Below are 15,036 nucleotides of genomic sequence, written 5' to 3'. Positions count from 1 at the left end.
CTTAACCACTGAGCCATCTCACCAGCCCTATTTCTTTTTCTCTCTGCTTTGGATTCTTCAGACGCCTCTGGCGGTTCTCTCTCTCTCTCTCTCTCCTTACCTATAATAAAACCTCTCTCCATATCACGGAGTATCCATTTCAGCTGTTTCTTTACTGTGGCCTCATTTATTGACAGGCAAGACTACCTTTACTTCCTAGTCACAGCCCCTCTCTCTGTCTCTCTGTCTATCAGAAAATCTAACTACTAGACCCTAGCATGGGGCAGGGCCTGGATCAGAGACTGAGGGTAGCTTAACTCTGATGTTGGTGTCCTTTGCAGCGCCTCACCTGGCCAAGCACCTCTGAATTTAGAGGGGGCTCCTTCCAGAGCTGTGAAGTCCTAACCTTGATCTTGAACTTTCAAGTGACAGTGAGTGGCTCAGCTATGCAGAAACTGATGGGACTAATTTCTGTTAAAGAAGCCACTTCCCAGAGAGGCAGATTTGCAGATGTGATAGACAACAGAGGAGGAGGAGCCTGATGCTACTGAATTACGGTTCTGAAACTCATCAATTTATTTTATTTTATTTATGTTTTTGAGACAAGTTTTCTCTGTGTAGCTTTGGCTGACATGGAACTCACTCTGCAGACCAGACTGTCCTCTAATTCAGAGGTCCTCCTGCCTCTGCCTGCTAAGTGCTGGGATTAAAGGTGTGTGCTGGCTGAAACTCACCGGATCTTAAGACCAACATTGAAAAGCCCTAAATTCCCCCCAACTGTCTCCTCCCTTGGGACACTTATCTCTCTCAACAAACATCTCAGTGTCACCCCATCCTGCCACTCCCCCCACTTGCCCTAGTCTAGAGGAAAGCTGTCCTTTCCCTTACATCTAAATGCAAATGAAGCAAAACCTTCCTCACCAGCCCCTGGGCTCTGATGACTTCATCCTTTTCTGTTCCTGGCTGCACCTAATTCCCAGAGGAAAAGTTCGGCAAACTCAGGAGGACTGTGGGAAAAAACAAGAACAGAACCCATCAAATGCACAAGACGGGGTCAAGCTGATAGAGTAAAGAGGACAGGAAGAAGAGAGTGCCTATGACTCCCAGAGGTCTACACTGTAATCCATACTGTGCCCTTCCAGGTGACTCATGCATTCAATAAATCCTCGGAGAACACACAGTTCCTGCTCTCATGGGCATCCCATGCCACCTGCAGGTGACACAGAAACTGTGTCCAGTGAGCCATAGGTTGTGAAGGGAAAGGTATGCAGGCTACAGAGTATGGACCATTGTCACCGATCTAGACTTGGGGGAAGGCCAGAGGAGAGGGTTAAGGATGGCAGGAAAGACGGGGAGGGTGGGTGAAAGAGCTGCTGGAAGTGGAAGCGACTGAGACAAGAGGGTGAACAGTTATTAAAAGCCACATTGGAGCTGTGGGCTCCAGGGGCTCCCTGCCTTCCTGATGTGGGTGCTAACATCACATTCAGGTCTGAGTCTGAGGCCTTCCTGCTTATGCCCATTTTTCCTGACGGGGTATTGTGAAACTGGAAAAGGGGTGTTTGATTGGGGGCCTAAACCAGAGTTAACCTCTGTTCCAGAATAGCCTCCTCCTCCATCCAATCAGGTGCTCCAAGGAGAATTTCAGTGACTTGTTCCTAGTCTGTCCAAGACGACTTCATTTTTGTTACCTGAGGGTCTCCCTGAACTCTACTCCCAGTAGAAATGAGACATGAGAAGACTGAGGTATTCTGGGAAGTTTTTGAATATACTGTGACTCTACCAGGACATTTACTCCTAGGCAGGAGGCTTGCTGATCTGGAGGCAACCTGGGGCAGGCCAGAAGCTGGCACGAATAGTGCCTTCGATAACTGCCTCACAATTGTGATCGCAGCACCCCCTTGTGGACATATTACACACTAGTAAATTGTCAAATTAGTTCTACAGCTGGAAGAGAAGCACTCTTTCTTGGAAGACAGTACCTGCTTCGTAATTCTGTTGACCAGAGAAGAGGAGATATAAACCCAGGGTCGCACAGGTGAACTTTGGACTTCTACTCTTCCTGAGTTCTAACTCTTGTAATACTATCAGCTTAATCCTCTTTGCTGCTGTAGGAAGGCCAGGGAGCAGTCTAGACTGTGGGTTCTGCTGTGTCCAAGACAGGTTGACTCTCACGATTTTTCAGTTAGAGTAAGGCTTGGTCAGTAGGAGAGAAAAGGAGCTGGGGGTGGAAGAAACCTGCCTGGCTGCAGAGTGTCATGTCTCCGTTGACCTCCAGGGGGTGCTGTGGAGCTGAGCTGGTCCAGCTCTGGCTGCCTCTGTGAGGACAAGGAAGTTTTGCAGCCTGAGGACAAAGGGCTTGTGTTTTATTGGCTGGCTGCCCTTGCGCAAGGCCTTCAGTCTCTCTGTAAATATTTCTCCGTCTGCACAGGGACAAAGATCCAGTCCTGATTCCCTTACCTAGTTTTAGAGGCCCAGAAGGAAGTATAGCTGGCCTTAGGGGCTTGCAGGGTGGGTCTATGAGGTAAGCCTGTGGAGAGGGCAGCAGCTGTGTCTGAGATTGGCCTCCAAAGTGGATATGACTACCATACATCCCAAGACCAGGCCACTGGTAGATGACACAGCCTGTGTTGCAGGGCTTTGGACTCTAAATGCTGTCTTTCCCCTTATGGTCCTGAGTTTGCCTAGGGAGTACAAGAAGGTGGTGTAAGGGGTGCTACAAACACATGAGCCTTTGTTTCTTCATCTGTGAAATGGGTGGTAGACATTTCTCCTGGAAGGCTGCTGTAATGCACATATGTAGTGTCTGTAAAGAGACAGAGAGTAGGGGTCAGGGTAGTTTTTCACATGTGGGCTCATGGCTGGAGATTGGGCTGGAACAGACAAACCCAGGTGTTAACTCCCTGAGGCAGGTGGAGAGATTACTAGTGGTGGTGGTGCCCTGGACCAGTGTTCTGAGAGTGGAGCCGGGCCTTCCTAAAGCGCTCAGATGGGCAGGGATTAGTGTAGTGCAGGGATGGAGCTAAGAGGGGCTGAGGCCTGGCAGGATGAGGGAAAGGGCAGTTAGCAGGAGTGTGGGATGAGTCACTCACCCCAACCCCCAGCTCAGCTTGGTGGGATGCGGAAGGAGTGAAGAGCCCCCACTGCTTGGCAGTACCGGGTGCAGACAAGCCAGGTAGGGAGGCAACCCTGGGAAAGAACATGGCATCCTGCCAGCCACACCCACTGAACAGGCCTTGCCCTACCCTGTTTAACCCATAGGGTGGGGGTGGGGAGAAGGAGAAATGTGGCTCAGAAATCTCAATGTGTTAGGCGGTGTGGCGATCTGAGGTGAAGACTGGCTGCTTTCTTCTTCCTGTTTTCTCTGAACCCTGCTCCTCAAGGCTTCCTTCCTTCCTTCCTTCCTTCCTTCCTTCCTTCCTTCCTTCCTTCCTTCCTTCTTTCCTTCCTTCCTGCAAGCTGGATATGGGAGGAGGATACTCACAGTTGTCCCCCACCCCCACCCTATCTAAGATATAGGCTGCCTGTATATCAGGTTTCATGGAGATTTTCAGACACACCCAGTCTCACTGGGACTAGATGGATGCTTACAGGTAGCTGAGTGGGCTGTGGGCAAAGCACATCCCGCCCAGAGATGTAGAGAGTGGTCAGCAGAGGGAACACCCAAGGGGAACTCAGATAGGGGTTCAGAGGAGGAGTGAGTCTGGGGCCTGGGCAGTGGGTTATGTGGAGAAGAGGCTGTCGGTAACAAGTTACCACAAACCAAGACAAATTCACCATCACCTGATTTTTGAGGTTATTTCTCTAGTATCTTGGATTGCCATCAAATTCAGGATCCCCACTGCCTCAGATCAGCCTTCCAAGTGCTGGCATTGCAGGTGTACCACCATGCCTGTTTCAAACTTGCTGCCTCACAGTCTGAAACGAATTGTATGGTTAAAATGAGAGTGCAGTTAAGAAATGGCTTCCTTCTGGATGCTGTGGCAGGAAGGACTGAGAATCTACCTTGGTGGTTAATCTTAACTGTCAACTTGACTGGATTTAGAATCCACCAGGAGGCAAGGCTTTTGGTGTTTCTGAAAGCTTGTTTCCAGAGAGGTGAGAAGTGACAAGACCCATTCTTAACATAGGCAGCACCATCTGGTAGGGTAGGGTGCAGGACGCAAAAAGACATCATGTAATAGGCCCTCAGACCTTAGCATAATTAACTCCATGATGAAAGTACCACTCAGGCCATAAAACTCAGCAATAGACAATATCACCAGCCAAAATGAAGACAAAGGCCTAATTCATTAATGTTCATAGTTCTGGGAAATTCTCTAAATGTACTAACCTGATTTTTTGGCTTTTGTAGTTCTGCTTGATTAGCTAACTGTTCTTGTTAACCAGAGTATGGCAGTCCAGGATATAGTTTTTGTGCTTAAAAGCTCATGCTGAGAAAGGCTTGGGGTTCCTTGCATCGTGAGACAGACACAGTGTAGTTGCCAGCCAGCTGATAAAGACTTTCAACATGGTTTAAACCCATGTCTGAGTAGTCTTGTCCAGTGGCTACCCTACAACAATTGAGCTAAGCAACAAACAGCCTACCACTCTCTGCGTCCCTTCTGTGGATGCAATGTGACTACCTGCCTGATGTTCCTGCTACGGTGGACTGTCCCCTCAGATCTTGAGCCAAAAAAAAAAATGCTTCCTTCTCTACAGGGCTTTGGTTGTGTACTTTGCTATAGCAACCAGACAAATAATGAGCACAGTACTTCCTTGTTTGTCCAGTTTTTAGCCTGCTTGGAGTTTTCCTTGGCTGGAGGGCCTTTCTTTACAGTGTATCATCTCGCCTCTGTTTCCACGATTGAGTCTCACCTTTCTGACTTCGATGGTCCTGTCTTCCTCTCACAAGACTTTGTCACTTCATTGCACCCAACCAGATAATTTATCTCCTAACTCAGGAGATTTAACTTAACCACCTTCTCCAAAGTCCCCTTTGGCTGAACCTATGAGCCCATCCCAAGCAGAATGATGAAAACTTAATGCCGACTTCTCAAACAGCCATGGGAGGTGTATATTCATAGGGCATGTGACTCTTTGGAGGGCTGCTCTTCTGTAGGTGTCACTGGAGGTAGGCAAAGTTAACATGTGGGATGCCCACTGCGGGTGGTGAGGTCAGCTGAGCAAAGATGGGGTTTGAGGACCATAAGTGGCCTGTGCTAGCTTCTGCGGCTGACAGCAGAAAGACGTGGCATTGGGGAACAGGGTTTGAAAACCTACTTGACATGACCAGTGCCTTGAGCCAGGCTAGTGTATCCCGAGGGTTAGGGTAAGTGTAAGAAGCCTGAGGTCAGAGTAATTTGTTTTATTTTGTTTTTGAGACAGGGTATTAATCTGTAGCCAGACTGGCCTGGAACACATGGGTGATGCTCCTGCCTCAGCCTTCCAAATGCTGGTATTACAGGCATGAAGCACATACCTGGCTTGGGAGAGGAACTATGTCTGTGGCAACAGAGGTAGGGTGGTGTGTTTTGAAGGAGGAAGGGGAACACAAGCTACAGACAATGCAGGGGGCTCTGAAGCTGGGAAGACAATTTTGTGGGATCTCCCCTGCCCCACAGCCTCCTGAAGGGCACCTTCTGAAGACACCGTGATTTTAGCCATAAACTGACTGAGGTTGGTGTGTTGGGTGTTGAGCGTGTCACTGTTGAATGCCGTCCTCTGATTCCTGTCTCTTCTTCTCTGGGTCCGATCCCAAAATGTCTTCTAGTGTCACCACTGGTGGGTGATAGGCTCAGAGGTGGCACCACCTCTTTCTCCAGCCTTTCCCAGTCTTAGGCCTCCAGTGCTCTCCAAGTCATATGTTTGATCCCGAGTTGCATCCAAACACCCCATATTCTTTCTCCACGCCAGGCTGCCCAGCTCTGCATGGCTCAGGGATTGAACTGACAGAGGTGACGTGGGAATGAGAAAGGACAGACACACAGACACATGAATAGAAAAGGCAGGATGGTGCAGACCCGTGCCTGCTCTGATGGAAGCTAGCAACTACAAAATGACCTGGAACCTCAGGGAATTTAATATGTATAGGACAGGGGGAGGAGTTAGCTAGTCTCTGAAGGAGTGTCTCTGAAAGTTGTACCTGAGTAGTGGCAGGCTCTGTAAACATCTGGGAGGAGGAAGATGTTCTCCCTACACCGTTAAAGTTCATACATGGATTAGAGGAAGGCTTTGCCAGTTCCCATGGATCTGAGGAATTGGGGTTCTCGGTCAAAAACACACATTCACTCTGGATTCCATCTGCTTCTGCTCCTTGCACATTTTCTTAGGACTTCTTCTCCTCCCCACGCCAAGCTCCTTTAGGAGCTTCATGTCAGAAACACTCCCCTCACACTCCCTTCAGACCACTCTGGCTCTTAGGAAGACTGCCTTTCCTCCCTCCTTCCCACTGCACGGGGGGTGGGGGGGAGGGAGGGAGCACAGGCTCCCACCTCTGCTGTTTGGTTTGTCTCTCCTAGCATGACGGTCATATGACATTCAGTGTCTGACTGTGGGCCAGGCACCATTTTATCCATGATCGTTTGCTCAGCTCCCTCAAACACTGCAAGGTCAGTATTTTTAGCTGCATTTTAGAGATAAGGAAACAGACTGTGTGGCTTGTGTATGTGTGCACGCATGCATGCATGCGTGCGTGTGTGCGTGCATGAGTGTGTATGTGTGTACGTGTGTGTGTGTGTGTGTGTAGTACTAGTTGCACAGGATACAGATTTAAGTCAACAGTGACTTTCCTCATACTGGGATGATTTTGAATCCAAGGCCTGTGTGCTAAACCTGGGCTGTTCCAGCTTTATCATTGCCCATAGGTTCTAGGAAGGAAATTGGAGCTCGGGGAGATTATATAACTGGGCCAGGCTAATGAATGCCACTCAAACCAGGTGTGGTGGACTTCAAAGTTCAAGCTTGTCACTGTTTTTCCACACAGTGACTTATTAATCTTAACTGCTCTGCTGCATGGCCTTGGCTTTATAGTTCTTGGTACAGCCCTTTCTCCAACCTCTAACTATCCAACTTGTGGGGAGCTCCCTGGGGTCTGGACATGCATTGCATTTGTCTTTTTGTTCTGTACCTGGTGCAGGGACTGGCTCAGAGTGCATGCATACCTGCATGGAGCCACCGGGGAGACATGGGTGGTACTTTCTGTTCCTGGCTTTCAGAAAAGCAAGATGCTGCTCAGGGAGTTTCCTGCAGCCACTAGATCCAGAGGGGCTGAGGCTGTGAACTCCTTGAGTCCATGCTTGAATCTCTGCTCAAGCCTCAGGTCCCATAGGAACGTTTGAGCCTGGTGTAGGGGTGTGTGCCTATAATCAAGAAGTCAGGGGACTGAGACAAGAGAATCAAGAGTTAAAGTCTAGCCTGGGCTACAGAGTAAGCACACAGGCCTTGGATTCAAAATCGTCCCAGTGTGAGGAGAGTCACTGTTGACTTAAAACTGTATTCTGTGAAACTAGTGCTACACACAAGTACACACACATGTGCATGCATGTGTGCATACATGCACACACACACATACACAGTCACACAGTCTGTTTCCTTATCTCTAAAATGGGGCTAAAAATACTGACCTTGCAGTGTTTGAGGGAGCTGAGCAAAGGATCGTGGATAAAATGGTGCCTGGCCCACAGTCAGCCTCAGTATTTGATAGCTGCTTCGGACACTAAATGTCATATGTCCATTAATAAAATTTAATTTGATGGAAATTGTTGCTCCAAACGTATCACAAATATGGACGTGATCATACACGTATAATACAATTCAGAAACTTATAGCTATACAGTAGAACGGTCGTCTTTTTGAACCTAGACTCCCAGCTCCCCTCCCTGAAACATTCCTGGGCTGTTACTTTCTTCAGCAGCCCTCTGAAGTTACCTGTGTATTTATAGACATACATGTCCTCTGAAGTTACCTGTGTATTTACAGACATCCATGTCCTCTGAAGATGATACCTGTGTATTTACAGACATCCATGTCCTCTGAAGTTACCTGTGTATTTACAGACATCCATGTCCTCTGAAGATGATACCTGTGTATTTACAGACATACACGTCCTCTGAAGATGATACCTGTGTATTTACAGACATAGATGTGTATATAGCTGTGCATATGGAACACACATAAATGGTAGCCAACTCCAGGGGCCAGCAAGATGACTCAGCAGGTAGAGGTGCTTGTTGCTAAGCTTGACGACCTGTGTTCGATTCCCAGGACCTACATGGTAGAAGGAGAGGACAAACTCCTGTGAGTGACTCTCTAACCTCCACATGTGTGATGTGACCTCCACCCTCCAGAATAAATAAATAAAGAATATCACAAATTGTATCGGACACTGTGCTGCTCTGCCATCTTATCTTTTATTGCACGGAATACATTCAACAGCTTTCCTATTGGCTCACTGTTCATTGGTGATTGTCTAGCACACCAGTGCACAGGGTTAGCACACAGTGGGTGGTGTACACCAATGCACAGGGTCAGCACACAGTGGGTGTTGTACACCAGTGCACAGGGGCAGCATACAGTGGGTGGTATACACCAGTGCACAGGGTCAGCACATAGTGGGTGGTATATACCAGTGCATGGGGCGGCACACAGTGAGTGGTCAGACATTCCCAGTCTTTGGTTGATATAAACAACACTGCAGTGACGTTGGGTACATGCAGAGGTACATCTGGATGGATGGAAAATTAGCTTTACAAGTGGTGAGGTATCTCAGTAGGCAAAGGTGCTTGCTGCTGAGTTCAAAAACCTGAGTTCCATCTCTAGGATCCATGTGACGGAAGGAGAGAACCCACTTCTGCAAGTTGTCCTCTGACCTCCACACATGCACCATGGCAAACCCACAATAACTAATATATTATATATAATATCTAATTGTATACACTCTATAATGAATAATAAAAAAGTAATGCATTACATTTAAAGCTGAAAAGATTTATTTTCTTTTAAAAAATATTTATTTATCTATTTATTTATTTATTTTTTACTATTCCAAAAATTTAATTGTTGGCTGATTTAATAAGAAAGGAAGAAATGTTTAATATGGCTAACAAAGAGTACAGGTAAATGGACAAGGCATTCAGAAGAGAAAATTGTCATAAAGAAAATGATCATCAGGCTCTGGATGATTTATTTTCCTTTTAAATGTGCTTGTGTGTGAGTGCAGGTGGCCTTGGAGATCAGGAGATGGTGTCAGATCCCCTGGAGATGAAGTCACGTGACTCGATGTGGGTCCCCTGCAAGAGCACTCTTTTTAACTGCTGAGCCACCTCTCTAGCCCATATCTAAAATTTTGATACACACTGGGATTTACTATTTATATAACTATGCTGATTTTACCACAGTCAAGGAATATGTGATGTCCAGGTCCCCAAATTCCTAATAAATTGTAAGTTATCATTTTCTTTCCTTATTTATTTATTTATTTATTTATTTCCTCCCTTTTCTTTATTCTCCTTTTAATTTTTAAGTTTTTGTTGCTTGTTTTTTTTTTTTTTTTTTGAGATGGTGTTTCTCTGTGTAACTCAGGCTGACATGGAATTCACTATGTAGAACAGGCTGACCTTGAACTTGGAGGTCCATCTGACTCTGCTTCGAAAGTACTGGGATTAAAGGGATGGGTTACCACCTTCTGCCTTTATTCTTAAGTTTTTTGAGACCAAGTCTTATTTCAAAACCCTGATTGCCCTTGAACACTAACTCGCCTTCTCCCCCATCCAAGGTTCTGGGATGTCAAGCACGGACCAGCATGCCCAATGCGATCCTTTCTATATCTGACCTGTGAAAAATCGAGATTTCCTGACAATCTGAATTTGCATTTCTCTTCTCTTGAGCAAAGCTGGGTATTTCCATATACTTAAGTGTGGTTTGCATAGCCTTTGGTGGGAGTTGTCTTTACATTCTTTGCACCTTTTCCTTCAAGGTTGCTGGTGTCTTTCTTATCTGTAGGCATCCTATTGGGCTTAAGGATTCCAGGCTTTGGTCCATGATAAGCGTTGTTATCTGCCTTGTCACCTTCACACTTTCCTGTTGAGCGAGAATGGAGTCTTATTGTTATTGTCTTATCGATTCCAGTGAAGGCCCTCATATGCCTTGGACTCTCACTAGTGTTCTATGGTTTACAGCTTATAACTTCCTCATGAGAAAGGTGGTGATATTACCGAGGGAGGCGGCTCTCCACTGTGCAAAGGCTCATGGGAGGCGGCCCTCCATTCGTGCAGTGGCTCCGGCAATGTCTCTTCATGTCTTTCAAAGGTGCTTTAGTAGCATGCTGCTTGTTCTGTTGAATACATCTCTCTCCGGAGTAAATAGCAGGCAGCTGTGCTTGAGGCTTGTTACAGGGGATTTGATTTCCTAAAGTATAGTATTGCTTTGTTTTTTTTTCCTGTAATGCAAAACCCATGGCTTATGTAGCATCCTTCAGGGTCAAGCTTTGCATCGTCCCCATGGTACTTGATGGGCAAGAGGACCTGATGCAAACACGAAGCTCAGGCACCTTCAGGACATGGCATTGTCTCATACTATTGTCCAGGTTGGCTTGGCACTCATTAGGCAGTTTAGGCTTGAACACATCCTCCTGCCTCAGCTTTTCAAGTGCTGAAATTACAAGTGAGCCACCACACTTGGAGACCCAGGGTGGGGTTGTGTCTTTTGTGAACATCTGTAAAGCTGTAGCAAAAACAACTTGTTATCTTGAAAAAAAAAGTTAGATCTTTTCAGCTTGTGATGATTTAGTAGCTGGGTAAACTGAGGCTGTGACTGAGCTGAAGGTCACCTGCTTCAGGCTGGGTCTTCAGCTAAGTCTCTTAGTTCGAACTCTAAGCTTTGCTGTGCTAAAATGGCCTTCCTCTCACCCGCAGTCACGTGATCTTCTGAGCACACACTTGCTGGCCTCTCCCAGGCTTCCTCATAGCTTCATAGACATTCAGTGGACCTAATGCTTTCCACTCATGGGCTACAACCTCTAGTGAACATCTGGGTGGCTTTCAGAGTTTATTAAAAATTCAGAGTTGTTGGCCAGGGTAGTGCTGCATGCCAGTAATCCCAGCTCGCGGGAGGCTGAGGCAGGAGGAGTTTGAGGTTTCAAAACTTTTGTCTCGAGCCAAGCAACAAAACAAAAACCAAATACAAGTAGATTTATTAAATATGGAGCCTCATTTACAAAAGTGTAACTTGTGGCAATGCATATTATAAAAACATCCCTTACATTCCGAGACTGGAACTTTTGCTGGACCTCACAGCCAGGTTAATGATCTACCTTGAGGTCACTTAAGACTTAAGGCCGCCGTCCTACTGTGAACTCAGCTTGTTTGTTACTGATGTATTTAAACTGACACAGTAACCTGGTAGCGACAATCACGAGCAGGCATCTTAGTGTTGTTACTATTTTAATTAAGTAAATTCTATTTTATTTATTTATTATTGAGACAATGTCTCAGTAGGTAGTCCTGGCTGGCCTGAAACTCTATATAGATCAGGGTGGCCTCGAACTCACAGAGATCTGCTTACCTCTGCCTTCTAAATGCTCACTTTAAAGGCATGGGGCACCACTACTGGCAAGAATCAGGGAGCACATAAAGAGAACCTCTGTTGGTAGAGTTGTTTCCAGGGCCAGAGAGCAGGCAGTGATTGGATCAAAGATGGCTTGATGTGGAGGGGCCTGATGCTGGAGGCCAGCTCTCAGGGGGTCATGGTCCTTTATTCTTGCAGCAATGAAACTAGAATTATGGGAGGGGCACAGGGCAGGGCCAAAGGGTTCTCGGATAATCTAGATGGCCGTTAGCTCTTCTGTTCCCACTTCAGGAAGCTCTGCACCTGGCTGGTTGACTCACCCAAAAGCTTTGTATGCATTACCTTTTGACCTCAAAATTGCCTGGCTTTTTCAAGGAGGAAAATCTAACCCAGTAGAATAAACTTCAATGTCTGTAGGCTGTCTGCAGCCTTTGCTCCTTTTTTTTTTCTTTTTTTTTTTTCGTGACACATGGTTAGGCTTCAGGGTTCAGGGCCAGATTCCCTGAGCTTAAATTCTACCTTGACCCTTAAAAAACTCAGTATACATAAAAATCATTGGCTTCTTAGTCACTCCATCGGAAGGGAGCTGAGACGATTTCAGCAAGCTCATGTGGGTCACCTACAAATGGAGTCAGTACACAGAGGGGACGAAACATATCAAGCCTGTGCCTACAGGGTCACCTGTCACCCCCAAATCACTTACCGATGCTTCTCTCAGTTACTCAGGGTGCCTTCCTCCACCTGCATGCCCTTGCTGCTGACCCAGGCCTGGCTCCCAGCTCAGATACTCTTTCTGAATCACTATGGCTCCACACGACCCCTCCTCTGACTCTGGACTGTCACCAACTTCTGTCAGGAGCCTCTAGCAATTGTCTTTCTCTTCTCTGAGCTTCCAGGATCCATGATAGGAAAACATCCCCCATGGGCAGGTAGCTTGGGTTAGACCACCTGACTGAAGCTCAGTAGGAAAGCAGCTGAAGACCCACTGGGGGTCACCTCCTTGCTCTCTCCCACACAGTTTTCTGACCTCTAAACCTAAGCTTGTGCTGAGACAGTGGACTGAAGGGAAATGTTACAGAAGCTGAGTATGCAAAATGAATGAGATGCTTTGAGTGTGTGTATGTGGGCATGCAAGAGTAGTGTATATGAATACGCATGCATATATGTGTGTGTGTGCTTATATAAGTGTGTATATGTATATATTTGTACATTTGCACATGCGTGTATTTATGCGAGCGTCTGTGGGTGTATGTGCACATGTGTGTCGGTGTGCCTGTAAAAATACACATGGTCAAGTGTTTTGGTATGTGTGTATATGCATATGTGTGTGCATGTATGTGTATCTGTGTGCAGGGCTGTGTGTATATGTGCATGTTGATGCGTACAGTGTTTGTGCATATTTATTAGCATGTGTGTATATGAATATGTGTGTGAGTGCACGTGTGGGCATGTCTTTGTGTGAATATGTGTGTTTGTGTGTGCATGCATTTTTATTGGTATGTATGCATATTCAAAGAAGTATGCATTTGTGTGCATGTGCACTTGCATAAGAGTGTATGAATTTGCACATGTGTGTACATGTGTGTTTAGGTACGTGTGTGCATGTGTATGTACATGTTTGTGTATCCTTGTATGTGTGTGACCTGTGTATATATGGACATGGATGTATTTGTGTGCATGTGAGCATGTGTGTAACATGAGAGTGTGTACAAAAGTGTGAGGTGAAGGAGATGTGTGCAAATGTAAATCTATGTGTGTTTGCCAGTGTGGGACTGTTTTCATCAGTTGTATGAGTCTGAATGCGTGTCAACATGAAGATGTGTCGGCGTGTTCTTAAATCATTGTGTGAGTGGGAGCCCAAGCCAATGAGTGCACATGTCAGCGTTTGTATGAGCATGCCAGTTTGTGTGAGCGTGCCATTCAGTGGTGTGTGTGTGCATGCACACACACGTGTGTGCTGGTGACTCTGTTTATATCAGTGTGAGTGCGTGTGCAGGTTCCTGTGTGATGAGTTGAAGTGAGGAGTTTGAAGCTCACTTCAGCCAGGAGCATCCAGGACTGGGGCTCAGTGCTCTGTCTTTTCAGCCACCAAAGTGTCTTCCAGTTGTTCTTAGGAGTGCCCCTTTTCCTCCACACCTTCTGCCACTCTGGTCCAGAGACTCAAATAAGCTGATCACCTCTCCCAAACCTGCAAGCTTGTGAGCTTAAACCCAGACTGTGTTTTCCTCCCCCTGAATACCTGCTGGATGGATGATCTGACTCCCTTGGTGGGCATTGGCACCAGCAGATAGGGCTCGTTGTTCTTGGAGAGGGGAATCTAGTTCTGCATGAGCGCTGCCTGCCAAAGCAGATCCAGGAGAACCCCAGTGGCACCACAGTCTTCCTGGGGGGTAATTGGATAAACACACAAATCAGTATGGACAGACGTCAGGTCAGTCAGTGTTCTCATGGTATTACTACAGCAGGCCAATGTTCCACCAGGCCTTGGGTGTCCCCCACAACCAGTTCCAGCTCTTTTCATACTTCCTGGTCACCAGGTTTCATTTTTTTTTTTTTGCTCCTTGCCCTGAGGCCAGTGTTCTAGAGAACAGTGGAGGGTTTCCCAGTACTCCCCTGCTCAAGCCCTTTCCTTGAAGGACAGCAGTCAGCTCCTTAGTAAGACTCCAGACAGAGCCCCTGTGCTCCCACCCAGCCTCCTTTGGGTTCACCTCCTGTGCTCTGCCCTGGCTCACCTCCCAGATGCCCCACCCTTGGTCTGGGAGACGTTTCTCTAACACACCTGGCTTCTTTCCCACACAGGGACTCTGCCTGCACTCTCAGTCTGCAAGGCTCCCCTGAGGAAGGAACAAGATTCTATTCTTCATTTTTTGTGTCTTTTCCTAGGTCACCCCAGAAAGGCCTCCCCTGATCTCCCTCAACACCCCCATCCTCAGTGCCTCCTTCTTACTCCACTACCAACCTAACTCTCCACATTCCACTGTGGGAATGAGCTCCAGGCTGGCTTTGGTTAGGTCTAGAAGGTTCCCACAGAAGGTATCCATGGCTACTTGATATGATAATTTCCAAAGGGCTTCTTTATTCCTCTACCATAGCAGTAGACTGACTGTCGAAGGTGATAAGCACCTGGGGTTAGCCTGGGGCTAGATTCTCAGCCAGAGGCCTTCTGTGTTCATGTGATAGGGTGTTTTCAGGGAGCAATGGGAACAGGGGAACCCAGCCTGAGGGTCTCAGCAGAGGTGCTGTCTGTGATCTGAGCAGAACCACAGAAAACCAGCCTAGGTAATGGAGGAGGGAGGGGCCCAGGGAGAATGTTGTAGCTCTGGTCCCTCTAGAAAGCTGGATACTTTCTTTCCTCATCTCTGGCCTTACACACACACACACACACACACACACACACACACACACACAAGCGCGAGAGGGAGAGAGAGGGAGAGAGAAGGAGAGAGAGGGAGAGGGAGGAAGGAAAAGAGAGAGAGAGAGAGAGAGAGAGAGAGAGAGAGAGAGAGAGAGAGAGAG

Source organism: Grammomys surdaster, unplaced genomic scaffold (genome assembly GCF_004785775.1).
Source record: "Grammomys surdaster isolate TR1022 unplaced genomic scaffold, NIH_TR_1.0 371, whole genome shotgun sequence".
Classification (NCBI taxonomy): Eukaryota; Metazoa; Chordata; class Mammalia; order Rodentia; family Muridae; genus Grammomys; species Grammomys surdaster.
This window is presented reverse-complemented; position numbering follows the sequence as displayed.